Raw genomic sequence first — 27,298 nt, 5'->3', positions numbered from 1 at the left:
GAATGGATTTCCTATCAAAATATTCGGCTAGTATTGATTGCAAACGGAAGATGGTGATCTTCCAATCGGAAAGTGAAGAACCATTTGTGTTTGTTGGTTCAGTTCGAGGATCTTGGATCCCGGTGATTTCGGCCATGTCAACTAGGGAATTATTGCATGGTGGATGCTTAGGGTTTCTGGCCGTGGTGGTGGACACCACTCGGCCAGATACCATTCGGCCAGAGTACATCAAGGTGGTTCGGGAATTTTTAGATGTTTTTGCCCGAAGAACTTCCAGGGTTACCACCTCAGCGGGAGATTGACTTTGTGATAGATTTGGCACCAGGGGTGGAACCGGTTTCCAAAGCCCCATATAGAATGGCTCCAGCTGAACTTAAGGAGTTAAAGATTCAGCTCCAGGGGTTGATTGACATAGGGTTTATTCGGCCTAGTGTGTCACCCTGGGGAGCCCCGGTTTTATTCGTCAAGAATAAAGATGGAACTATGAGGATGTGCATCGATTACAGAGAATTGAACAAGCTAACAGTGAAGAATAAATATCCACTACCTAGAATCGAGATCTGTTTGATCAACTTCAGGGGAAGACGATCTTTTCTAAGATTGATCTTCGCTCGGGTTATCATCAGTTGAAAATCCGAGAGGAGGACATTCCGAAGACGGCTTTCCGTACTAGGTATGGACATTATGAATTTCTGGTTATGTCGTTCGAACTAACCAATGCTCCTGGAGCATTTATGGATTTGATGAATAGAGTATTCAAGGATTTCCTTGATATCTGCGTGATTGTGTTTATCGACGACATCCTTGTGTACTCTCAGTCAAAAGAGGAGCATGAGTTACATCTTCAGATGGTTTTGCAACGGCTTCGGGAACACAAGCTTTATGCCAAATTCAAGAAATGTGAATTCTGGCTATCTCAGGTGTCTTTCTTAGGGCACATCGTTAGTAAAGATGGGATCAAGGTGGATCCCGGGAAGATAGAATTCGTCAGGGATTGGCCGAGACCGAAGACAGTGACAGAGATTAGAAGCTTCTTGGGTTTAGCTGGGTACTATCGTAGGTTCGTGGAAGGGTTTTCAAAAATTTCAACACCCTTAACTGAACTTACAAAGAAGAATCAGCAGTTTGTCTGGTAAGACAAGTGCGAAGCTAGTTTTCAGGAGCTGAAGCAGAGGTTGATTACCACTCCAGTGCTAGCTTTGCCTTCAGACAACGAGAAATTCGTAGTTTATTGCGATGCATCCAGACAGGGTCTAGGGTGTGTGCTGATGGAAGCCGATCAGGTTATCGCTTATGCCTCCCGTCAATTAAAGGATTACGAACAGCGATACCCGACTCATGATCTAGAGTTAGCCGCGGTGGTTTTTGCATTGAAGATCTGGCGGCATTACCTTTATGGAGAAAGGTGTGAAATCTATACCGACCATAAAAGTCTCAAGTATTTCTTTACTCAGAAAGATTTAAACATGAGACAGAGGCGTTGGTTGGAATTAGTAAAAGATTACGACTGTGAGATTCTCTATCACCCTGGGAAGGCTAATGTAGTGGCCGATGCCCTGAGCAGGAAGGGTCCCGGGAAGGTAGCTAGCATGGTTCAGATCTCACCTCAGCTAGCTGAGGATATGGTTAGATCCAGCATTGAGTTTGTGGTAGGTCAGCTTCACAACTTAACGCTGCAATCTGATCTGTTGGAAAGAATCAAAGCCGCTCAAATGACTGATCCAGAGTTAGTGAAGATCAGAGATGAGGTTTTGGCTGGTCAAGCCAGGGATTTCTCAGTGTCAGACAGCGGGATGCTTCTATATAAAGCTAGGGTTTGTGTTCCGAGTAGTGTGGAACTCAGGAATGAGATCTTTGAGGAGGCTCATTCCACCCCTTATTCTCTGCATCCCGGCACCACTAAGATGTACCAAGATCTTAAACCGTACTTCTGGTGGAGCGGTATGAAGAAGAATTTGGTAGAATTCGTATCAAGATGCCTCACTTGTCAACAGATTAAGGCTGAACATCAAAGACCAGCAGGGTTGTTGCAGCCTCTAACCCTACCTGAATGGAAGTGGGAAGATATCACAATGGATTTTGTGGTTGGGTTACCTAGAACCACGGGTTTGTTTGATTCCATCTGGGTAGTGGTAGATCGATCTACGAAATCTGCTCATTTTCTGCCTGTTAGAACAACATTTACAGTGGATCAGTTGGCAGAATTGTATGTTAGAGAGATTGTAAGACTTCACGGGGTACCGAAGTCTATAGTTTCGGATAGGGATCCGAAGTTCCCCTCCACGTTTTGGCAGAGTTTCAACGAGCAATGGGTACAAAACTGAAATTAAGTACAGCATTCCATCCTCAGACAGATGGTCAGTCCGAAAGGACAATTCAGATATTGGAGGACATGTTACGAGCCTGCGTTATGGATTTCGAAGGCTCTTGGAATAAATATCTACCGTTGATAGAATTTTCTTACAACAACAGTTATCAGAGTACGATAGGGATGGCTCCCTATGAACTGTTATACGGTAGGAAGTGTAGATCTCCCATCCACTGGGATGAGACAGGGGAGAGGAAATACTTAGGTCCGGAGTCAGTTCAGCGGACCAATGAGGCAATAGAGAAAATAAAAGCTAGAATGCTTTCCTCGCAGAGTAGACAGAAAAGTTATGCAGATCCGAAACGCAGAGATGTTGAGTTCCAAGTAGGGGACCATGTATTTTTACGAGTGTCTCCAAGGAAGGGGATCAAACGTTTCGGTAAAAGAGGCAAGTTATGCCCTAGATTTACAGGACCTTTCGAGATTCTCGAGAAGATAGGTCAAGTGGCATACCGGTTAGCGTTGCCTCCAGCTTTATCAGCAGTTCGCAACGTATTCCATGTCTCGATGTTGAAAAAATACGTTTCAGATCCCTCTCATATACTCAGTTATGAGAGCTTAGAACTGCAGCCAGATATGTCTTACGAAGAACAGCCAGTGCAGATCCTGGATAGAAAGGATAAAGTCCTTCGGAATAAGACCATAGCATTGGTCAAAGTTCTCTGGAGAAACAGCAAGGTGGAGGAAGCCACCTAGGAGCTAGAGTCAGATATGAGAGCTCAATATCCAGAGTTATTCAGGTTAGATTTCGGGGACGAAATCCTTTTAAGGGGGGAATAGTTGTAAAGACCGCTTTTGGAAATCAGCAGTTAATCATGTTTAATTATGAAAATTATTTATAGCTATTTAAATAATTATTTATACTGTTATTATTGAATTCTGAGATGCATTTTATGTCATTTAGTAGTTTTCATAATTTTACATTTCCGGTGCCGGTAACATTGAACTCGGTGTTTGGCTCAGTAAAATCACAACTTAGTATGTTAGTAGATTGGGACGGTTTATTAGACATTGGGAATGTCGAGAATGGCCGAGAATTTAGAATTTCCCGAAATACCCCTTTAGTGTTATTTATGTGATTTTAGTGTGAAGGGGCAAAATGGTCATTTTGCCCCATTATTGCTTGTCCTTTTGTGGATTTTAAATGTGGAAAATAAGGGTTTATTTTGTTAAGTGTTGGCTGAAATATAAGGTTGATAAGTTGCATTTACTTCATTTATTCAAAATTTCAAAAGTTAGAAAAATTGGAAAATTCAAAGGCTCTCTTTCTTTCTCTCCTTTTCGGTTTTGAGCAGCTGGGTTTGGGGGGGGGGGGATTTCTCTTGGATTTCAAGCTGATTTTAGCATAGGTTTTGACCTCAAGTTGTTGGTAAGATCCTTGTAGCTCTTCCTTTTAGTTTCTTGTTGAATTTTGATAAAATGTTGATGTTTGCATGCTTAGTTTAAGTTGATGTTGTTACTGTGATTTTGTAGTTGTTTGCAAAGGTTTAAACATGACTAATTGTTGATATTAAGCTGCTTGTGATGCATGTTTGTTAGGATGTTAGAGTTGTGGATTTTTTTAGTGTAAAAGTTTAAGTTTTCAAAGAGAAAATTGGAATTTTAGTGGCTGTAGTTGTTGCATGAGTTAGGGTTTGATTTCTGCAGTTTTTAAATGCTTGAATATGTGATTTTAGTCAAGGTTTAATGCATGATATGTTGTTTAGTCAAGTTTTGAGTGTTAGAACTCAATCTTTGACCTTTAATGGTGAAATGAGTTTCTGTGTGTGAAGCTCGGTTTTGTTGTTTTAGAAATGTTCTAGGGGATATATAGAACAGGTCTGGAAGGTCTTGTGTGATTTGGATTGGATTTGAAAGAGTTATGAATTTTTGAGTTCTGCCTGCGAGGAACCGGAATTCCGGTTGTGCATCCGGAATTCCGGATGGGCTTTGAAAATTTCTAGAACCGGAATTCCGGTTGGACAACCGGTCTGCCGGTTGGGTGATTTTCAGAAACCCTAGTTCTCCTCGTTTTCTTTTTTTTTTGGTATTGCCATGCTTTTTGTCGATAGGAAAACTTTTAGTTCCTAGTTTAAGTCCCCGGGAAGTGATTTAGCGTATCACTTATATTGTTGTGATTTTTATGGTTTAGGAGCCTGTAATCCGCCGCGCAGATAGTTCCAGTCAGGTTGACCGGCACACCTGAATTCGGAATTGAGGTAAGATTAGTATAACAGTATGCATATATAGATTACATGTTTAGCGTGCATGTTAGGAAGCCTGTTAGATTACATTAGATATGTATGTTGGCTTCGAACCATCCGACTGTGTCACATCGGTACAGGCTAGAGTATGACTAGTACCGGAGTATGACCCGCTTGACCGAGTATAGGCCGACACCGTATCACATCTAAGACAAAGCGTAGTATGACTAGCAGCTGGAGTATGACCAGTGAGCCGCGTATAGGCTGATACTTAGGTTGGTGGTTCCGTACTATTTGACGTATCACATTTGTACAGGCTAGAGTATGACTAGCAGCTGGAGTATGACCAGTTTGACCGAGTATACGCTGATACTGTAACACATCGGTACAGGCTAGAGTATGACTAGCAGCTGGAGTATGACCAGTTCGACCTTGTATAGGCTGTTACTTATCAATAGTACCGTCCCTATGAACGTTCAGGACTCAGTATCGTGTTAGACACGGCAGTTAGGGTTATGGTCAGGGTTATGGGCGTCTGATCATGACTCGGGATTTATGTATGATTATTATTATGTTTTTCTTACTGAGTCTGTCGACTCACAGTGCTATGTTTATGTGTAGGTAAGGGCAAGGCTAAGGCTGATGGACCGTGAGAGCGAGTCGGTGAAGATTGTACATGTCGGGGCGGTTAGGCCTGGAGCGTACGATCATCGGGACAGCAAGGCTATTTTTGTAATTAGTCGCTAGGCGACAAGTATTTTGTACAGACAGTAAACTTTTATAAATGGTTTTGTAATCGGGATCCCGAGTATTTTGTATAAATATTTTATAAGTTTACTTAAAAAGCAAAAAAAAATTTAATTAATCACGTTTTCCATAAACCTCGTTGATTAGCAACGAGCTGCACAGTATGTTTAAAAATCACGTAATACGCCTATGCTAGTTAGGGTGTTACATGTTATAAACGAATTGACAACTAAGTATTGGATACAACAAATTTATGCTGACCAAGAGAAGATAAAGACTCAAAGATACAAAAATTTTAATGTATACTCAATTGAAGAAGCAAAACAAGAAGAAGTTGCTAATTCTTCATCTTAAATTATAAATAACATAAAACTAATATTTTATGAATTAGATATCTAATGTAAAATTTTAAAATATTTAAACATCTTATGTAAAAAAAATAGAACTTTAAAATTTATGAATATGTAAAATAATATAATATGTAAATATATAATGAAACGCAACGTGCTTTGCACGTAGTTGCCGCCTAGTATATATATATATATACATATATGGATGATTTTCTAATGGCTACATTTTTATTGTAACCAGCATGGTTACATTTTTTTTAGTCATTAGATCAGTATTAAATGGTTGTGATTAATTTGGAAATTAAATAAAAAAAAATGACCTGTAACCTGATATTAACCTGTTAATTTATTTCCTTTTAAAATTTTAATTAAAATTAATTATATTTTAAAATTAAATTAAGTATAATTATTAATTAATTTGTTGCAATTTATTATTAAATAAGGATCTTTTAGTAATTTATTTTTTTGCACTTAAATTATTTTAATTTTTACAACAAAATTCTTAATAATTTAAAATTATACACATATAATTTTATAATTAAAATTTTATTATACTTATAATATCTTACTATTATAAAAGTATGGTATTGATGTCTATATTGATTATGCTAATTTTACCCCTAATAAAATTATAAAATTTTAATAATACTACTATTTTTGGACTATTCTTTCCATAGAAATTTGTCTTATCTTGTATCTATCTTGTATTTATTAAATGCCAACACACTTTTTTACAATACATAAACTATTATTATTATTTTTAATTTTAAAATCAATATTATTATTATTATTATTATTATTATTATTATTATTATTATTATTATTAATGAAAGTATAACATGAATAATAGCCAACTTACTTCATTTCTTTTATCATATACATATATATATATAATTATTGTATCAGATCACTTATATATGCATAAGTATATAATTTAGTGTTTTTTGTACTATTTTTTTTCTTGTCCATCTTCTTTTCTTCTTAAGTAATTATTATAAAGATAATTATACCTCTATATTTTAGTTAAAAAATTTTATATATAGTATTTTTTTTCCCTTTTTATATAATAATTATGAGTTTTTTTATATTAACATAATATTATTTTATAATATTAAATATAAAAATGTTACATATAATTTTTTTATTAAAAAGTAGAGTGTTGATATAATTTGTAATACGTGATTTCAAACTTTAATTAATTCAAAATTAAATTATTTGAGATCGGACCAAATAAATTCGCTGTAAATGATTTGGTCAATCCGAACTATTTAAAATTCTCTCGTTCGATCACAGTTTTAAAAATCTCTGTAACAATTCAAACTAAACTAATTAGTCTAATTATTTTATTTATGCTTAATATATATTTTTAGACAAAATATTGATATTTGACAATAATTTTAGGTAGAATATTGATATTGACTTAATATTATTATGATAATAATTTTTTATTGTTAATTATGTAGTATAAAAATAAAAAGAAATACCAAAAAAAATAAACAATTATTGTACAAAAAATTTAGAACAACTATGAAATACAAACCATAGTTTTGAACCAAACCAATTTATTTTGGAGTGGATTGGTTTGGTTGGTTTGATCATTTAATTCGTCTGGTTTGGTTTGGAATTTTTAAAAAACTGTAATACTGGTTTGGTTTGAAAATTTTGAAAATCCAGACAAAATCCGTAAACACCCTTATTAAAAAGATTCAAAAAATTTCATAATAATTTTTAAAGCAAATTTTTTTTACAATATTCGTTTAATTAAGTCAGTGGTGTGATAATTTTGAGATAATTTTTCTATTTATAAAATTAGATATTTATAATTTACCCCAAAAGAATATTTCGGTAGACCTCTTATCTATTTTGGCATACATGAGAATTTTTTAGTTTAATTTTTTTCATGATTGTGTACATTGTAATTATTTAGGATGACCTGTAAATTTTTAGAAAATTTTGAATACTAAAAATAAGTTTCAAATATTTTGTTGCACGTGTGACTGTTTTTTCTTATACATGTGGTAAGTAATTGTTTGATTTTTATTTTGACATTGTAAACTATTTAGAATATTCTAAAAATTTACAGAAGGTCATAAATAACTACATCGTACGTACATGATCATAAAAGATACTGGAATTAAAAAAAATTCTTAGATACAAAAACATATAATGGGATCTACTACAACACCTGTTTAAGAGGTGTATTACAGATTTTCTCTAAGTTTTTTCTCTTAATTTTTTTAAATAATTACAGGTTAAAAATTAAATAGTATATATCGTAGGAAGCTATTCTATAGTGCACTCTCCAAAAAAAAATGTACTGATGCACCCTTTCTAATTTTTTTTTTCCAAGATCGTGTACATAGTAGTTGTAAAAGACATTCTATAAATTTTCAAGAAATTTAAAATAATTTAGATTACACAAAGCAGTGTTCAAATAATTTACAAAAAGCAATGTTCAAATAATTTACAGATTGCAGTGTTCAAATAATTTACAATATCCACTTTAATGTTTGTTCCTTACTATTCTATCTCAATGTTATAGTGAGATTTCTCTCACCTAGAAACTCGAGACCAGACTCTTATTTAAAGGACACGTGTATTCAGATTTCCAATGAAAGCTGGAATGTCCATGAGAGACTTCTCGAAGTTTTAGACCTCACCCAGGACAAAACCAGCGAGATACTGCGAGTGCGACCTAAGTCGCACCGCATAACCGCAATTCTCATTATGCAGGGTAGATCCAACTCGCGTGTGTCAGAACATATGCGAGTATCCCCTCTATATTTACGCGAAAACATAGAGACCAACTTTCTATGATACAATTTGGTCCCAACGACCCAATAGCCCCGACAGACCGATATAATTTCGCATGTCCAAGTTCTACCAGCTCAAACATGCGATGTCTACGAGGGGCGATTACCTAAGGGCGCAGACGTTCCAAACGTACTGGCGACCCTGCGAGCTCAACAAGCGGAACATGAACAGTCAGCTCGCAGATGCGGAAGACGCATACGTTGATTAACTTAGTAAATGTTACACATTTATTGATGTTAACGTTGTTTGGGTTTAATTATTGCCATTCAATATGTAAATAATGGATGAACAATGAATGTAATCCTTGTGTAACCGATTGGACACCTACTTTGTATATAAAGGGGTAATCCACCATGAAAATGGCACCTACGAATCCTTTGCTACAGTGGACTAAGCAGATCACAATCTGACTGAACCACTATAATTCTTTGTCTTATTTACATTTTCCAGCCTTGTTATTTGTTCTTGCATTCCTAGTCGAGTACTCGCCATTCTAGGTCGAATACTCGCACTTGTCACTTCCCTGAAAATTCTTTTTTATATTAATTAAATAATACATTTTGGTGTTGCGAAATTCACTCGACAACATTTGGCGCCGTCTGTGGGAATTTTGACTGAAAGATTTCATTCACTTTAAAGAACACTATTCATCATGGCTGGAAATCACGCTAATGGAGCTAACAACGGATCCATCAATATTGGAATGATGAGTGTACCACTGCCTGGAGCTGGAGTGCCACCTGTAGACGTCATCAACGGCGGAGTAGGGAGGAGCAACATCAGACCTCTCAACCTATTCCCAGAAACAACTGGCCCTCAAGTCGGAGATACGTCCACACCACCAGCAACCATGCATTTTCCTCCCGTCACCCCGGCGGTAGTATCCGAGGGAATGGTCCAGCTCACCACCGATCAATATGCTGCAATTCAAGATCAACTGCGGGCTCTACAAGCCGAGGTAGACGGACAGAGTCGAGCTCGACGCCCTCCTCGAGTTCCTGCCATTCGTAACGAAAACCCGCAGGTAACAGTTTCCAGACGTCATACTAACCGTGTACGCAGGGAACGAAGAACTGACCCTGAAGCTCTGGACTTGAATCACCCAATGTCAAGAGATCAATCTGCAAGGTTTCCTAACCAGAGCGCACAAATCGACGAGGACCCTGAGCGCCGCAATCCTCGCAGTCGTCCATCGCGGGACAACGACGCAGAGTCAGCCTCTTCGTCCTCGCATGGCCGCGCTCCGAGCAGGTATACAAGGTCCGGCTCTGTACAGACACAACAGGGAGGACATTATCAAGTACACCGAGGTGATCTGCGTGATCATCTCAACGCAGTTTTCAGGGCACGCTCCTGCGGCCCACATAACGCTGAGACGCTCCGTGATCCCTATGCGGGCGATCAGGGTGTCAACGCAGGTAATAACCCGCCTATCGCGCCAATCGCGACTACTGGGATTAATATCCCGGCAAACCTTGCCGCAGTAGTGGCAAGCCCCGCAGTCGCAGCGACTCCAACCCCTACGACAGGAGGAATTGACCAAAGCATGCTTCTGCAAGCTTTGAAAATGCCCGCGCAAACAGCGAAGCCCGAAGTTGGCTAAGTCACCCCCAAAAAAGGAGTCCTCTCCAAAAAGGAAGGGAGGACCTCGCTTCGTCAACTATACTGAACTTGCCGTACCTCGAGACCATATCTATGCGATTGAGGAAAGGAACGGGGTCTTCAAGAAGCCGCCCCCCATCAGGGGAAATCGCGACCGTAGGGACCCTAAAAAATTCTGTAAGTACCACAAGGACATTGGTCATACTACTCTTGAATGTTGGGTCTTGCAGGATGAAATAGAGGAACTGATCCGAAGAGGGAAGTTCGACAAGTATAAAAGAAGCGAGGAAGGACATCCCCAAGCGGATGGCAAAGGAGATAGCCAGAACGCGAGTGGCTCCAGAACACCTCGCAATATCTTAACAATAATCGGAGGACCACACATCGCAGGTGACTCTCGCAAATCGCAAGAAAGGTATGCCAGAGAAGCCAAGGAGAGGCCGTTAACCAACGTGAACAATCTTGGTGAACGACCAGAGAAGCTCTTCAAGAAAGAATGCGACGACATCATCTTTATGGAGAGCGACGCGAGATGGGTCCACCACCCGCACTCTGATGCACTGGTGATAGTCGCCAATATTGGTGGAGACAATGTCCATCGTATACTGGTAGACAATGGGAGTTCAGTGAATTTGCTGAATTTCCAAGCCTTCAAGAAAATGGGGTTGCAAGAGAAGGATTTGCGACCTATGACATCAAGCATCTATGGCTTTTCGGGAGATGTCATAGTAATTAAAGGAATGATCAAGCTCCCAATCACTTTGGGAACTGCCCCGAATGCCCAAGTCGATGGCCGACTTCGCAAGAATCGATCGCACTCAGCGTATAACGCCGTAATTGGTCGACCAATTCTGAAGGAGATGAAGATCATAACCTCGATCTATCATCTGACGATGAAGTTCCCTACTCCCGCTGGAGTAGGTTCAGTGCGGGGAGTCCAATCCGACTCTCGAGAATATTATAATGCAGCTGTCAAACTCGCAGAAAAAAGGACGGTAAATGTTATCCACCTTTTGGATGCACCACCACCTCGCCAGGAGATCCTCAGGATCGAGGAGGTGCCGCACATGGACGAACCAGACTTGGATCCAAGAATCCTCGATCACACCGCCGCAGCCCAAGCCGCGGAAGACACAATCGAGGTACCTATAGATCCTATAGATAATAACAAGGTTTTAAAAATTGGTTCTAAATTAAACATACAGTTGCGAGAACAATTAACGACCTTTCTAAAGCGAAATCTTGATATTTTTGCCTGGAAACATTCAGATATGGTCGGGATATCTCCACAGGTCATGTGTCATCGCTTGAACATTGACCCAGAAGTGCGAGGTGTCCGACAAAAGCGCCGCAAAATGGACCCCGCGAGGTACCAAGCGCTGAAAGAAGAAGTCGACCGCCTCCTTGCCTGCGGCTTTATACGGGAGTCATTTTACCCCAACTGGTTGGCTAACCCAGTACTCGTGCCAAAGCCTAATGGCTCATGGCGTACATGCGTTGACTTTACAGATCTAAACAAAGCCTGTCCCAAAGACAGCTTTCCTCTTCCTAGCATTGACCAGCTTGTCGATGCCACTGCAGGTCACGCGCTTTTGAGCTTCATGGATGCGTACTCGGGATACAATCAAATCCCGATGTATGAACCAGACCAAGAACATACCTCGTTCATTACTGATCGAGGATTATATTGTTATAAAGTAATGCCTTTTGGTTTAGTAAACGCAGGTGCGACTTATCAAAGGCTAGTGAATATGATGTTCGCAGATCTTATTGGAAAGACAATGGAGGTATATGTTGACGATATGCTCGTAAAATCGCAACATGCGGAGGATCATATTGCCCACTTACAGGCCATGTTCGACATATTGCGGCGATACAAGATGCGTCTAAATCCGTTGAAATGCATCTTCGGGGTAGGCTCTGGGAAATTCCTTGGTTTTATGGTAAATCAGCGAGGAATAGAAGCCAATCCTGCGAAGATCAGGGCATTGGTAGAGATGCCATCACCGACTAAGCCAAAGGAGGTTCAAAGCCTCATAGGTAAAGTCGCGGCTTTAAACCGCTTCATATCCAGATCCTCTGATAAGTGTAAAGAGTTTTTCCAGACTTTGAAAGGCAACAAAAGGTTTCAATGGAACGAAAAATGCGAGCAGGCTTTCCAAGCTTTAAAAATGCATTTGGGGCAACCTCCAATCTTCTCAAAGCCGTTGTCTGGAGAAATTTTGTCTATCTATTTGGCCGTCTCCGAATATGCGATTAGTTCAGTGCTAATCCGCGTGGACCAAGGACGCCAATACCCGGTATACTACGTTAGTAAGCGATTACTAGACGTCGAGACACGTTATCCTCAAATGGAGAAACTGGCTTTCGCCTTGATAATATCCTCAAGGAAATTGCGACCTTATTTCCAGGCTCACAGCATTGAAGTTTTGACAAACTTCCCCTTAAGACAGGTTTTGGCGAAACCAGAAGCATCGGGGAGATTGTTAAAGTGGGCGATGGAGTTGAGTCAGTTCGACATCAAGTATAAACCGAGAACTGCGATCAAGGGGCAAGCCTTGGTAGATTTTATACTTGAATTCCCAAGCACCGAGGTGGCAGTTATAGAGGGTGGAAATGACATTGTCATGGCAAGCAAAGAAGTATGGACATTGTATGTCGATGGAGCCTCAAATAACGAAGGTTCTGGCAGCGGGATCTTGTTAATCAGTCCCAATAATTTCAAGGTACACGCTGCTTTACGTTTTGAATTCTCTGCATCTAACAATGAAGCCGAGTATGAGGCTTTAATCGCAGGTTTGAAACTGGCCCTCGAGATGAAAGTCGAGTATCTACAGGCTTTTAGCGACTCTCAAATCGTGGTATGCCAAGTGAATGGAGAATACCTAGCAAGAGGCGGAAGATTGGTTAAATACTTGGCCATCGTTCGTGAAATAATGCAGAAGTTCAAAAATGTAGTTGTGTCTCGAGTACCGCGTGCTCAAAATGCCCACGCAGATGCATTGGCCCGATTGGCCTCAACCAGAGAAGCCGAATTACTCGATGTGATTCCGGTAGATGTATTGGCTCACCCAACCATAGATCGAGAAACAATCATGGAGATCAATGATGTTCAGGAGATTACCTGGATGACTCCTATCCTCGCATACCTTGAAAAGGAGCTCCTACCTGATGATAAAATAGAAGCAAGGAAATTGCGACAGCGAGCAGCCCGTTATGTGATATATGACCAAAGGTTGTATTGCAGGAGTTTTAGCCAGCCACTTCTCAAATGTATCAGTGGAGAAGACTGCGGTTATATACTGCGTGAAGTACACGAGGGGATTTGTGGCAATCATACCGGAGGTAATTCCCTTGCCTTAAAAATTATGCGGCAAGGGTATTACTGGCCAACATTGCGACAAGATGCCCTCGCGTTTGCAAAAAGGTGTGATAGATGTCAGCGAGTAGCCACTTACACACACCAGCCCCCGAGTAACCTCCATTCTATCACAAGTCCCTGGCCCTTTGCAATATGGGAAATCGATTTAATCGGCGAGTTACCCAAGGGAAAAGGCGGAGTCAAATATGCTGTAGTCGCAGTTGATTACTTCACAAAATGGGTTGAAGCAAAAGCACTCGCAACCATCGCTGCAACGAAATTACGCGAGTTTGTCTACACCTCCATCATTTGTCGTTTTGGCATTCCGCATAAACTCATTTCAGACAATGGAAAACAGTTTGACTGTAAAGAGATGCGACAGCTATGCGACGATTTGGGGATTAAAAAAGCCTTTTCCGCAGTTGCTTACCCGCAGAGTAATGGACAGACTGAAGCCGTTAATAAGATAATTAAACACACCATAAAGGGAAAATTAGAAGATCGCAAAGGGGCTTGGCCAGATGAGTTATCGCAAGTCCTATGGTCCTATAATACGACCCCTCGATCTACAACTGGCGAAACACCCTTCTCACTTTCTTACGGGTGCGAGGCCATGTTGCCAGTTGAAGTTGGGGCAGGTTCCCTGCGAAGGGATATTTTCAACATCTCGCAGAACAACGAGAATCAGTTGTTCTGCCTTGATCTTTTGGAGGAAAAGCGTGATAAAGCGCACCTACAAAATGCGGCTTACCAGCAGCGAATTGCAAGATACTTTAACTCCAAAGTGAAGGTAAAAGCCCTGCGAGCAGGAGACTTGGTCCTTAGAAGAGTAATGCCAAACACCAAAATCCCGTCGCACGGGGTTTTCGGGGATAATTGGGAAGGACCATACCTCATCGCAGATCAACTTGGTGATGCAACTTATCGACTCGCAACACTCGATGGAACTGCGATTCCACGAGCATGGAATAGCGAGAGCTTGAAATTTTATTATCAATAGTATTCGCATTATTCGATTATGTTCATTCCTGTACTTATACTTAGATATTTTTTATTCAACAAGAAAAAATCCTAAGTATAGGGGGATATATGCCCGAATGTACTATTGATTATATGAATAAAATTACTTATTACACCAAGCTGTAATCAAAGTCGCAAATATATATAAAAAATTGCGATTACACCGAGCTGTAATCAAAGTCGCAAATATATATAAAATCACGAGTACCCGTGTACTGCGAAAATGTTAAAGGATAGCTATCCCCGCGAGGATAGAAATTTGTCCAAAACAAAAAGTAAATTCGTCTAAGTACATAAGTGCGAGTACCCTTGTGCCGCATATATAAAAAAAAAGGATAGAAGTGAAATTAAAAAACAACATAAGTTAGAGGATAACTAAGCGTCTGGAGCAGCAGGAGTAGTCTCATCCGGAGCAGTCTCATCCGCGACTTTGCTGATGACCTCATTCTCGACTTCTTCAGTTTGGGCGCCCTCGACCTCGTCAAGCAGGTTACCTCCCCCACCTTGAGTCTGAGTAGGCGACATGGCGCGAAAAGCCTCGGCCATCTCAGCAGCTTCAGCTCCAAGGAGAGAGAAGTCGAAGTCTGGGACTTTGGAAAGAGTGGTATAGATATAATCAAACACTGCCTGATCATACTGCTTCTTCCCATTCTCTTTCTCAGCCTCCAAATCGCGAGCCATCTCCGTGATCATTGCCTGCGACTTTTTGACTTCGAGCTCCACCTGTTCTTTCGCCCTGCTAAGTTCTTCGAGCTCCTTCTCCTTGGCCTTGCTGAGTTCCTCGAGCTCTTTCTCCATTCTCGCCACTTCTTGCTTCAGCTTTTTTATATTCTCCTGAAAATGAGCGTTCTGCCTCTTCAGCGAGTCGGCTTCCTTCGAAGGAGTAGCCGCAGCTTTTATGAACAAAGCCATGGACTGCGCGGCCAGCCCGCAGATCGAGTAACAAGATCCTCGTAAGGGATCTCAGCCAGGAACTTTTCCTGCATGGCCAGGAAGTCGCGAGCGCGAACAGGAGGGTCAATGAAGACTTTCTTCCCCTTGTCCTGAGTGGTCTTGGCCAGCTTCTTGGAAGAGTCTACGACAAGCGAAGCCATCACATCGCTCTTCCTCTTCTGGGCAACAACCGGTGAAGTCGTCGCTGTTCCCCCCTTTGGTTTGATCTTCAGGACAGGGCCCGACTTCAGAAAAGTCATATCTGCGAACATGAATGAAAGATAAGTATAAATCACAATCCTACCTGTTAGTTTATAACAAAAGACGAGTTACCTGAAATTTGTCGAGGAGTTTGCTTAGAAAGACGCTTGTCTATTCGCTCTTGCTGCTTCTCGGATGGTTCTTTGTATACTGGCTCCCTTTGAAGACTTGCGTTCTCAGGAATCAGCTGATGTTCTCGCAACTTCGTAGTTGTACACAATAATCGCCAGTCGCGATCTTGTACCGGAAGGCTCCCGAGCATTTCAGCTGTCTCCTTACTAGTCGCGTCAAGAGTCGGTCGAGCTGGTCTATCTGCGATGACAACAAAGAGCGAGTAAGCAAAAGATTTCAAAAGTAATGCAAAAAAATGTCTAAGTCAAAAAATATGCGACATACTGGGTATTTTCATATCTTTAAGCTTGAATTTAATGTGAATTGTGGAGCAATTAATGTCTATATTGTGTAATTGTGTTTAGTTTGTTGTGTCTTTGTAATAAATGGAAGTGTGTGTGTTAGTATGTGTTAGATGGACTTATGTTGTTGTTTTTATGTGTTTTAAGCAGAAAAAAATACAAGAATAGGTATTTGGAAATGTTTGGGACAAGGAGAAAAAGGAGCAGGAAAATGATTATTGCTGACTGGCATTGCTATAGCAATCATCGCGTAGCAATTGCCAGCCCAGTAAGTTTATTTTGACAGAAAAACCAGCTGGCATTAATGAAGAGAAAAATGAGCTGAGGTGGCAAAATGTGGCTAATGATTCAACAAATAGGTGGAAAATGAAGGACAAGTGGGTAATGACTTGGATTTCCAATTAGGGTAAACTTTGGTACCCTAATTGGGGAGCAAAAAGAAAAGAAGATGATTAGAGAGGGCTGGCTGCACTTGAATAGCAGTACGAAAATTACAGCAGCAAAAAGGATAGAAAGAGTACAGAGAAAGAGAGTACAAAGAAGAAGAAGATTGAGAAGAAGGAGAAGAAGACAACTATCAAAGAAAGGATTTGAGCTCACCACTCATTTCTCTTGCTCTCCACTTCGTTTTGTATCATTTTCTTCTCTTTAAGCTTCTCTTTAACTTCATGAACAATACATTTTCTGGTTTTGAGTTTTTAATTTCAGTTATGAACTAAACTTTTTGAGATTTGGGTGATTATAAACCCTTGTATGGACTAGTGTTTTGACTTTGCAACGATGAAGTAATCTTGACTTAGTTCAATTAGTTGTGATGAAATGTTGAATGAATGTTAATTTTTGGCCATTTTTAACATTTAGCAAGCTAGATCCTACTTGGAAAAGTAAGACCTAGTTGAACCCTTCTAATTGATGCATGATTTTTTACCTTTTCTTTTAGGTATTAATTAGTAGTGAAATAGGAATATTTTGCTACCATGTATAACTAAGGATTTGATGCTCTATTGGGCTATTTGTGATCTAAACTGATGTAGGAATGCATTGTGAGATTGTGAATGGTTTATTGCAAGTTTTGGAAAAAGCTTGCTGGTTTTTTGAAATCTGTTAACTTTCCCAGGATTGCTGAGTCATTGCTGTGTCATTGCTGTATGAACTGGGACATACAAGTGGAAATTAATCACCCAAGTCTATTTTCTAAATCTGAAATTACCACCATTTTAATCACTTCTAGTTTCTTATTTTTTAGTTTATTTAGTTTAAAAAATTAGTTCTCAAGTTTAGATTCAAAGCTATCAATTTTTCTTGTGAATTAATGTGTGACTTTATTTTATTTTTATTTGAAATTCTTGGAATTACTTTTAGTTGATTTAACATTATTTAGTAAAAAGTCCCTGTGGAGACGAACTTTGATTTACTTATCATTGTATTACTTGTTTGTGATTGTGTACACTTGCGCAATTATAAAGCAATATAATTTTCACAACAAGTTTTTGGCGCCGTTGCCGGGGACTTTAAGTTCTAAATTTTGTTTTATCAACTAATTGACATTCTAAGAATTTTTGTGCTTTTAATCTTGCTGGTTTGTCTTTGAAATCTCAGGTATCTATAGTGTATGAACCAACAAGAGGACTTTGAACTTGCTCCTATTGACCCCGAGATTGAACGTACATTCCGAAGAAGAAGAAGGGTTCAAAAGGCTAAGGGCCGAGACATCATGGCTGAGAATTTTGATGATGATGGGATTGCTCAACAAATTGCTAATCCCATCATATTGGCAGATGATCGAGCAAGGGCTATACGAGAGTATGCAGCCCCCATGTTTAATGAGCTCAATCCAGGCATTGTGAGGCCTGAAATACAAGCACCGCAGTTTGAGCTCAAGCCAGTGATGTTTCAAATGCTCCAAACCGTGGGGCAATTCAGCGGGATGCCAACTGAAGATCCTCACCTCCATCTCCGTTCATTCTTGGAGGTGAGTGATTCTTTAAAGATCCAAGGAGTGAGTGAAGAGGTATTAAGGTTGAAGCTATTCCCATTCTCACTACGAGACCGAGCTAGATCATGGCTCAACACTTTGCCTCCTGATTCTGTGACCAATTGGAATGACCTTGCTGAGAAGTTTCTGAGGAAATACTTTCCTCCTACTAGAAATGCAAAATTCAGAAGTGAGATCATGTCTTTTCAGCAACTTGAAGATGAGTCCACAAGTGATGCGTGGGAGAGGTTTAAGGAACTTTTGAGAAAGTGTCCACATCATGGCATTCCACATTGCATTCAGATGGAGACTTTTTATAATGGCTTGAATGCAGCTTCTCGAATGGTGTTAGATGCATCGGCCAATGGTGCTATTTTGTCGAAGTCTTACAATGAAGCATTTGAGATTTTGGAGACCATTGCAAGTAACAACTACCAATGGTCCAACACAAGAGCTCCAACAAGTAGAAAAGTGGCGGGAGTCCTTGAGGTAGATGCAATAACGGCTTTGACAGCTCAAATGGCTTCCATGACGAATGTTTTGAAGAATTTGAGTATTGGGAACGCTAAAAATATTCAACCAGCTGCTGCCATTCAAAGTGATGATGTCTCATGTGTGTTTTGTGGAGAAGGGCATGTGTTTGAGAAGTGTCCATCTAATCCGGAGTCCGTTTGTTACATGGGAAATCAGAATTTTAATAGGAACAATGGGGCATTCTCAAACTCTTACAATCAATCTTGGAAGAATCATCCTAATTTGTCTTGGGGGGGTCAAGGAGCAAGCTCAAGCACCGCACCAGCCCAAGGAAGACAAGCATATCCACCGGGTTTCTCACAACAACCGCGACATCCACAACATGCTCAAAATTCCCAACCAAGCTCTTTGGAGAGTCTAATGCGGGATTATATGGCCAAAAATGATGCGGTGATGCAAAGTCAAGCTGCCTCTCTTCGAAACTTAGAGTTGCAACTTGGACATTTGGCCAATGAATTAAAAGCTAGGCCGCAAGGTTCTTTGCCTAGCGACACGGAAAATCCAAGGAGGGATGGGAAGGAACAATGCAATGCCATTCAGCTAAGGAGTGGGAAGAATCTGAAAAATTCTGAGGAGGAAATAAAGGGTAGTGGGGAGCCCACTTCAATCCAAAACGACGAAAAATTGAGTAAAAAAACTGCCCAGGAAATTGCTGATACTGCATCAGCTTGATACAAAGACGGGTCAGCAACTCCGACAACAAGAATCCGCACCAGTATGTTCTAATACTAAACCACCCCTTCCATTTCCTCAAAGATTTCGAAAACAGCAGCAAGATGGGCAATTCAGGAAGTTTTTGGATGTGTTGAAACAGCTCCATATCAATATTCCCTTGGTAGAAGCGCTAGAGCAAATGCCAAATTATGTCAAGTTCTTAAAAGATATTTTGACAAAGAAAAGGAGGCTTGGCGAGTTTGAAACGGTCGCTTTGACCGAGGGCTGTAGTGCTATGTTGAAGAATAAAATTCCACCTAAATTGAAAGATCCGGGCAGCTTTACAATTCCAATTTCTATTGGGGGACGGGATGTTGGAAGAGCTCTTTGTGATTTGGGAGCTAGTATTAATCTCATGCCCATGTCTATTTTCAAGAAATTGGGAATTGGAGAAGCAAGGCCAACCACTGTCACTTTCCAACTAGCGGATCGTTCCATGGCTCATCCGGATGGAAAAATTGAAGATGTTTTGGTACAAGTAGATAAGTTCATCTTTTCGGCGGACTTCATTATTCTTGACTATGAGGAAGATAGGGAAGTTCCAATCATTTTAGGGAGGCCATTTCTTGCCACGGGAAGGACTTTGATAGATGTTGAAAAAGGAGAGCTCACCATGAGAGCTCAAGATGAGCAAGCCACATTCAAGGTTTTCCATCCCATACGTGCCCCGGATGCAATAGGAGAATGCTTAGCAATTGGAGATATGGATCCTAACATGGTTGAGGAGTCCAAATTCAAAGTTAGTAAGAAGGTGAGAAAGAAGATTCTCCTTAAAGAAATTGCTAAGGATCATGAGGCACAAGAAAGCAAAGACAAAGCATCATTTGACTCTAAAAAACCCCCCAAAAAGAAGAGAAAGAAAAAGAAGCTTGGTAGAAAATTTCGGTCTCAAATGTTTGAAGTTGGGCAACAAGTAATTTTTTCCAATTCTTTAACGAAGGCTACTCATGGACGACTAGATTCAAGGTGTGATGGATCTTTCTTGGTGGTAAGAGTATATCCCGATGGGGTGGTGGAACTTCGTGATGCACTTTCAAGAAGAAAATTCTTAGTGAATGGCCAAGGAGTGAAGTTTGGAGGTGGAGAGGTCAACCGAGAAAAGACCTCTATCTCTTTGAAGGATGTTTGAGACTTGTAATTTGGGGGTGCCAAAAGAAAAAGAAAAAAAGAAAGATTGAATTGAAAAAAAAAAGAATGAAAAGAGAAGAAAAAATTCAATAAAGGCACCCCAAGAAAAAAAAAAAGCAAAAGAAAAAAAAAAGATAAAAAAAAAAATATATAGATATATTATAATTAGTTTAAATAAATGTCATGGTGAATTTAAGAAAGTATTTCCTTTCTTTGTGCAGAAAATCAAGTGAAGAAAGCAATGGAGTGTTGAAATTTCAAGATGGGCAAAAGAAATTAAGTTTGGGGTGGAAAACTACTACCCAGTTGCTATAGCAAAGGCTTAACAACATTATTTGGCAGCAAGCATATCAGGTGGTATCAAGGGTTTTGTTATTGGGGTTCGAAAAAAAAAAGAGTGGTTGTTGGTCTGATAAAGAGAAAAAAAAAAAGAAGAAAAAAAAAAGTGTTTTAATGATGCAATCATTGGGGAAGTTGTCTTTTATCAGATTAATCATTGAGCCATTGTACTGGGTGATTTTTTTCTTTTTTTTGGTTGATTGTGGAGAGTGATTTTAATCAAATGTTGACCCTATAGTCTAATGGGTCTATGAATTAAGTCAAACTGGGCCCCCTCACTATTCACCCAGCCCACTTAGTTCAGCCCAATGTTTACAACCCTAACACATTCATCATCATCTTCTTCACTTCCCTTCACCAACCGAACCAGCAACTCCACCTGAAGCCCTCATCATCCAACTCAACCCGCACTTGACTCCGTTCACCTCGTCAACCCAGCAATCTTCTTGTCGACTCAACCTCCGATTCATCAACTCAGCCACTCACTATCACCACTTCACCCAAATCCATCATCCATACGATTCCCTGCATCAACCGAACTCCCCTTCAACTAAGCTTCAGCAACCACGAGTCCCAACGTTCGCCGTCCACCTGAAATCACCTTCACCATCACGTTCATCTTTTAGCAACAACCCACCCGAACTTCCATTCAATGCACAAAACTACCAGCTCCGTTCAACCACCAGAAGTAGCCTTCGTCATCATCATTTCCATTCATTCTTGATAGCTGATCCATCACAACAAATTCCCACTGGTTTGTCAAGAATAAACTGCTAATTTTTTTGTTTATTTCGATTTGTTCTTGGCTGCCGAGTAGTAAGTGGAGGTGTGTGGGTGTGTTAAATTTGATAACTTTGCTAAGTGGAGTTTTGAATTGGTTCTGAAACTATCAGTGACAAATTTATCATGGCTGCCAAGTAGTGATGGATCTAATTTGAGTACTATTGATATTGTAAGGGTATTTGGTGTGATGTTGGGAGTTACTTGTCGTGGCTGATTATATTGTGAAATTCTTGGTGTGATATTGGAAGCTTGGTGTGATTAGAAGTGTTAGTTTGGTGTGTGGATAGAATTTAATATGTATATTTTGTGAGAATGTGCAATCCTAGTAGTTGGGTTGAGTGTGGGTGGGTCTTGAAGTTGGTGAAGTGTGCTGAAATAGTTAGAGTAGTTTTAAAATTATGGTTGTGAACTTGGATAGATTGGAGTGGTGGTAGAAAAAAAAATTAGTGGTGTGGTGTTGGACAAATTTTAAAAAGAGAAAAGAAGAGGGGAATTTCTTTGTGGCTGTGTAGTCTTCAACCAAAGAAAAATGCCTAACATTCAAGAGGGTGACGCCACGCATTTGTTGTGGCTGCCAAGTTCCCACAGATTCCCTCAGCACGTTCTGGACCCGTGGGGAGGCCCATCAGCTTCGAACACCGAGGAGCCCCACGAGGACTCCGAGTAGAGGGAGTTTTTCTCATACCTAAGCTATTTTTATATTTTTCTGTTTTGTGTTGTTTGTTTTTTCGATTGTATTGTGCTAGTTGTGTGTTGTTGTTTTTTGTGCTTGGAACTTTTAGTCTTTGTTGTTTATGTGGTTGTTAGTTTGGCATTAAGAGTTTTTTTTTTTTTGAGTTTTTCTGTGGCCTAGTGTTCTGCTCGATGATGATACTTTCCACCCATTCCATTATTGTTGCTGCCTAATTTTACTTGTTGCCTTATCATGCTGCATTGTTGGATATTATGGATGTTTCCCTTTAGTCTCTCCTCACTAGTTTATACTTGTATTTATTCCACCATGCTTTACCTTTCTCATACGATTATTTCACATGTAATTTTAGCATCTAGAATTGGTTAGTGCATCTCTTTGAAGCGAAATCCTAGTTAGATTTGTCCCTTAGAAATGATTTAGGCCTTCCTTGGACGTTTGAGCCTTTCTAACTCTCCCTATCAATCAATTTTTCCCTAGTCACCCAAGTTTGAGCCGTTAACCTCGTTTTGTTGTGCAACCCGATCACACATATCACATCCATCCTAAATTGCATTTCCACATATGTCCTAACTTAATTTCTCACTTGTCAAGAGCCAAGTTTCACATTAAGTTTGGGGTGAGTGCGGTGAGTGTAATTTGTGGCGAGCTAATTCAAGATTATACTTTTAGCCACATTGGGGACAATGTTGGGTTGTAAGTTTGGGGTGGGGGAATTAGCTCACAAGGTATATTAGTATGCATTTTTAATAACTTTCTCTTGCTATATATAAGTATAATATAGTACTAAATTCCTTTTTAGTTTAAAAAAAAAAAAAAGTACATATATATATATATTCTTGGAAAGTTTGGGGTGTTTCACCCATTTGAAGCAAAAAAAAAAAGAACAAAAAAAGGAATAAACATAGCAAGAGAAGTTAATTTTAATATCAAGTACTTGTGAGTATAATGAATTAGGGAAGTGAGTCAAAAGAAAAAAAAAATTTATGGAAGAGGCTCGGTTTTTGACAAGTGAAGTGGTTAGGTGTTGAGCTAGCTAAAATACATCCTTTACCGTACCCTAACCCTAAGCCTTACATTACAAGCCTAATAAAGTCCTATTGATCAAGGGGATAAGTTTAGACTACATTAGTAGAGAGGAGTGCACTAATCCAACTTATGGAGCTTAAATGAATGAAAAAGAAGAAAAAAGTTTAAGGTAGTTGTAGAAAGTTCAAAGTTTAGGGGGGATATACGTGTATAAATTGTTGATTAGGTGACTTTTGGGAAATATCAATGTTATCCAATGACAAAAACTTTAAAGGGGCAGCATATAAAGTTATGGCAAGCAATTTCCTATTCCATTTAATTCCATTTTTTTTTTCTGAGAGCATCAATGTTCGCTAGGCCATCTTGAATTTCTATAGAATCTCTCATGTGTCTTGTGTGTGAGTCTTTGTGTAAAATTTGTTGTTGTGTTTTACTTTGTTTATTTTGTGTTGTCATTGCTCGAGGACGAGCAAGATTCTAAGTTTGGGGTGTTGATAACTCTAAGATTTAGAGTTATTTTCATATCTTTAAGCTTGAATTTAATGTGAATTGTGGAGCAATTAATGTCTATATTGTGTAATTGTGTTTAGTTTGTTGTGTCTTTGTAATAAATGGAAGTGTGTGTGTTAGTATGTGTTAGATGGACTTATGTTGTTGTTTTTATGTGTTTTAAGCAGAAAAAAATACAAGAATAGGTATTTGGAAATGTTTGGGACAAGGAGAAAAAGGAGCAGGAAAATGATTATTGCTGACTGGCATTGCTATAGCAATCATCGCGTAGCAATTGCCAGCCCAGTAAGTTTATTTTGACAGAAAAACCAGCTGGCATTAATGAAGAGAAAAATGAGCTGAGGTGGCAAAATGTGGCTAATGATTCAACAAATAGGTGGAAAATGAAGGACAAGTGGGTAATGACTTGGATTTCCAATTAGGGTAAACTTTGGTACCCTAATTGGGGAGCAAAAAGAAAAGAAGATGATTAGAGAGGGCTGGCTGCACTTGAATAGCAGTACGAAAATTACAGCAGCAAAAAGGATAGAAAGAGTACAGAGAAAGAGAGTACAAAGAAGAAGAAGATTGAGAAGAAGGAGAAGAAGACAACTATCAAAGAAAGGATTTGAGCTCACCACTCATTTCTCTTGCTCTCCACTTCGTTTTGTATCATTTTCTTCTCTTTAAGCTTCTCTTTAACTTCATGAACAATACATTTTCTGGTTTTGAGTTTTTAATTTCAGTTATGAACTAAACTTTTTGAGATTTGGGTGATTATAAACCCTTGTATGGACTAGTGTTTTGACTTTGCAACGATGAAGTAATCTTGACTTAGTTCAATTAGTTGTGATGAAATGTTGAATGAATGTTAATTTTTGGCCATTTTTAACATTTAGCAAGCTAGATCCTACTTGGAAAAGTAAGACCTAGTTGAACCCTTCTAATTGATGCATGATTTTTTACCTTTTCTTTTAGGTATTAATTAGTAGTGAAATAGGAATATTTTGCTACCATGTATAACTAAGGATTTGATGCTCTATTGGGCTATTTGTGATCTAAACTGATGTAGGAATGCATTGTGAGATTGTGAATGGTTTATTGCAAGTTTTGGAAAAAGCTTGCTGGTTTTTTGAAATCTGTTAACTTTCCCAGGATTGCTGAGTCATTGCTGTGTCATTGCTGTATCAACTGGGACATACAAGTGGAAATTAATCACCCAAGTCTATTTTCTAAATCTGAAATTACCACCATTTTAATCACTTCTAGTTTCTTATTTTTTAGTTTATTTAGTTTAAAAAATTAGTTCTCAAGTTTAGATTCAAAGCTATCAATTTTTCTTGTGAATTAATGTGTGACTTTATTTTATTTTTATTTGAAATTCTTGGAATTACTTTTAGTTGATTTAACATTATTTAGTAAAAAGTCCCTGTGGAGACGAATTTTGATTTACTTATCATTGTATTACTTGTTTGTGATTGTGTACACTTGCGCAATTATAAAGCAATATAATTTTCACAACACTGGGTCTGCGATTAAAGTCAGTCCTAATCCCAGGAACCTTAAAGACGTAAAACCACTTCGATTTCCAATCACCCATGTTCGACACCATTCCCTCAACTCCGTTGATTTCAGAAGTCGCCCATTTGCTAAAGCAGTAGAAGCCGTTATGGAGACCTACGCTTTTTATGTCGTAGAAATAACTGAACTCTTCTACTGAGGGAGCCCTATGGACGTACTCCATGTACATCGCATAGAAAGCTAGGACAGTGCGATAACTGTTGGGAGTTAGTTGAAAGGGCGATACATCATATCGCCTGAGAATGGCTGCGACGAAGGGGTGAAAGGGGACCGATACACCACACCAAAGGATGGGTATTGAGACTACCACATCCTCTGTGGGAATGATCGCAGGGTTAGTAAATGGAAGGTGCGCTCTCTGAGATGGTTTAGGACGTTGAAACGCGAGCCGTAGCAAATTCAACCTCACAAAGGTGGTGAAGTCTGATTTGGCAACCCTCGAGATTAAATCCTCGCACGCAAAGGGCTCGTTCAGTTGGGAGTCGTCGACCGAATCTGTCCCACTCCCTTCCGCCTCCTCCTCTTCCCCACCTGACTCGCGAGCTGGAGTCGTCCATTCCTCGTCCATCTCCTCGACCTCGACGTCAGGAGCATGCCTCGTATGTATAAGATAGTCGCGTGCCGACACTGTGGACTCACTGTCCCGAATATCGATGGTCCCAGGTTCTGCGAGTTCCTGTACCATCCTCTCGATGTCCACGGAAGACATCGGACCCAATTCTATTTGGGCGGCCTCCACTTCAGAAATATCCGTGGGGAGAAAACTGTCCCTCTCCTGGTCAGACTCACCGTCAAATGCGTGGCCTCCTGAGCTGAGCTGCTGGCTATCCGATAAATCGCTCATCTGAAAGATAGAAGATCTTTTCAGCGTGATGGATGTGTGAAAAATAAAGTAAGTGATCTCACCCGCAGTAGATTATAAAGTCGCATTCGACAGAATGGTCAGCCTCCATGCGAATAATGACCATCCCATCAATGTGCGAGAAGAGATACAACTATCTTGGGCAAGTAATTCACGCATCCTCAGTTAAACGGTATACCTCCAGAAACGGCTGGGAGTTTCCCAGTGACTCAAGAGGTATGCATTTTCGAGCATAACCCTGAAGTTACTGGGAGACCCCCACCGTTCCGAGACTACCTATCAACCAAAGAGTACGATCATTCGAGTATTAACGCACGTCAACAAATGGCTGGGTGTATCACAGTATCTCAAGGGGCATATAATCGCATATATGGCCATTAGAATACTGTGACACACCCACCATTTGGAATGGCAATTAATACTCTCACAACTCAGCCCACGACATATAAAAATCCTAAAAGATCTGGCTAATAGTCAAATGGAAATAAGTCTTGGAAATATGCGAGTATTCAAGCTTTTCATCTTAACACCCGCGAACATTCAAATTGTTCATCTGAATATCCGCGAGTATTCAAGACGTGAAACAGTGCCTACGAATTGTGTGCGGTTATGTCAGTTTACAGGTCATATTCTATGAATTTTACCCAGGTTTTCTTACCTAAAACACATAACCTCATCAACACCCACTAGCATACATTCCTAAAAAGCCTTTTAAAACACCCAAACCCATAAAATAAAGCATATTTTCTCCAAAACAGAAAACGAAAATGCAGTGATTTGGAAACTAACCTTTAGTTCTGATTTCTGCGATTGCTCTCGATCACTTCTGAGATTGGAAATGTTGTGGAAAAATGGTAGAAAATCTGGGAATGGATTTTTCAAAGTGTATGCAATGGAGGGAAGTTAAGAGTAAGAGGGAAAAATGGGAAATTTGATTCGTATCAAAGCGTTTAAATACCCATATCCCTTATTTATTGGGATTGTGACACGTGGCAGCCAGAATGCCTAAGGTCGCCCAATCTAACGGCCAACTATGGCCACGCCTGCACGAAAACCGAAGAGTTTCGTGACGTGGCTGTTGGGTTTTATGCCCTAAATAAAACTCATTTCATATAATCAGA

General features: G+C 39.7%; 1 non-coding gene across 1 annotated transcript; it reads right to left on the bottom strand.

Moving 5' to 3' along the window:
- Positions 1-18,207: 18,207 nt before the first annotated feature.
- LOC115698344 (small nucleolar RNA R71) lies at positions 18,208-18,314 on the bottom strand. Its single transcript, XR_004008097.1, has one exon. It is a non-coding gene; the product is annotated as a small nucleolar RNA R71 (small nucleolar RNA).
- Positions 18,315-27,298: the final 8,984 nt, after the last annotated feature.

The sequence above is a fragment of the Cannabis sativa genome, chromosome 7, assembly GCF_029168945.1.
Source record: "Cannabis sativa cultivar Pink pepper isolate KNU-18-1 chromosome 7, ASM2916894v1, whole genome shotgun sequence".
In the NCBI taxonomy this organism is placed as follows: Eukaryota; Viridiplantae; Streptophyta; class Magnoliopsida; order Rosales; family Cannabaceae; genus Cannabis; species Cannabis sativa.
Note: the sequence above shows the minus strand (reverse complement) of the source record. Positions and strands in the feature narration are given on the sequence as shown.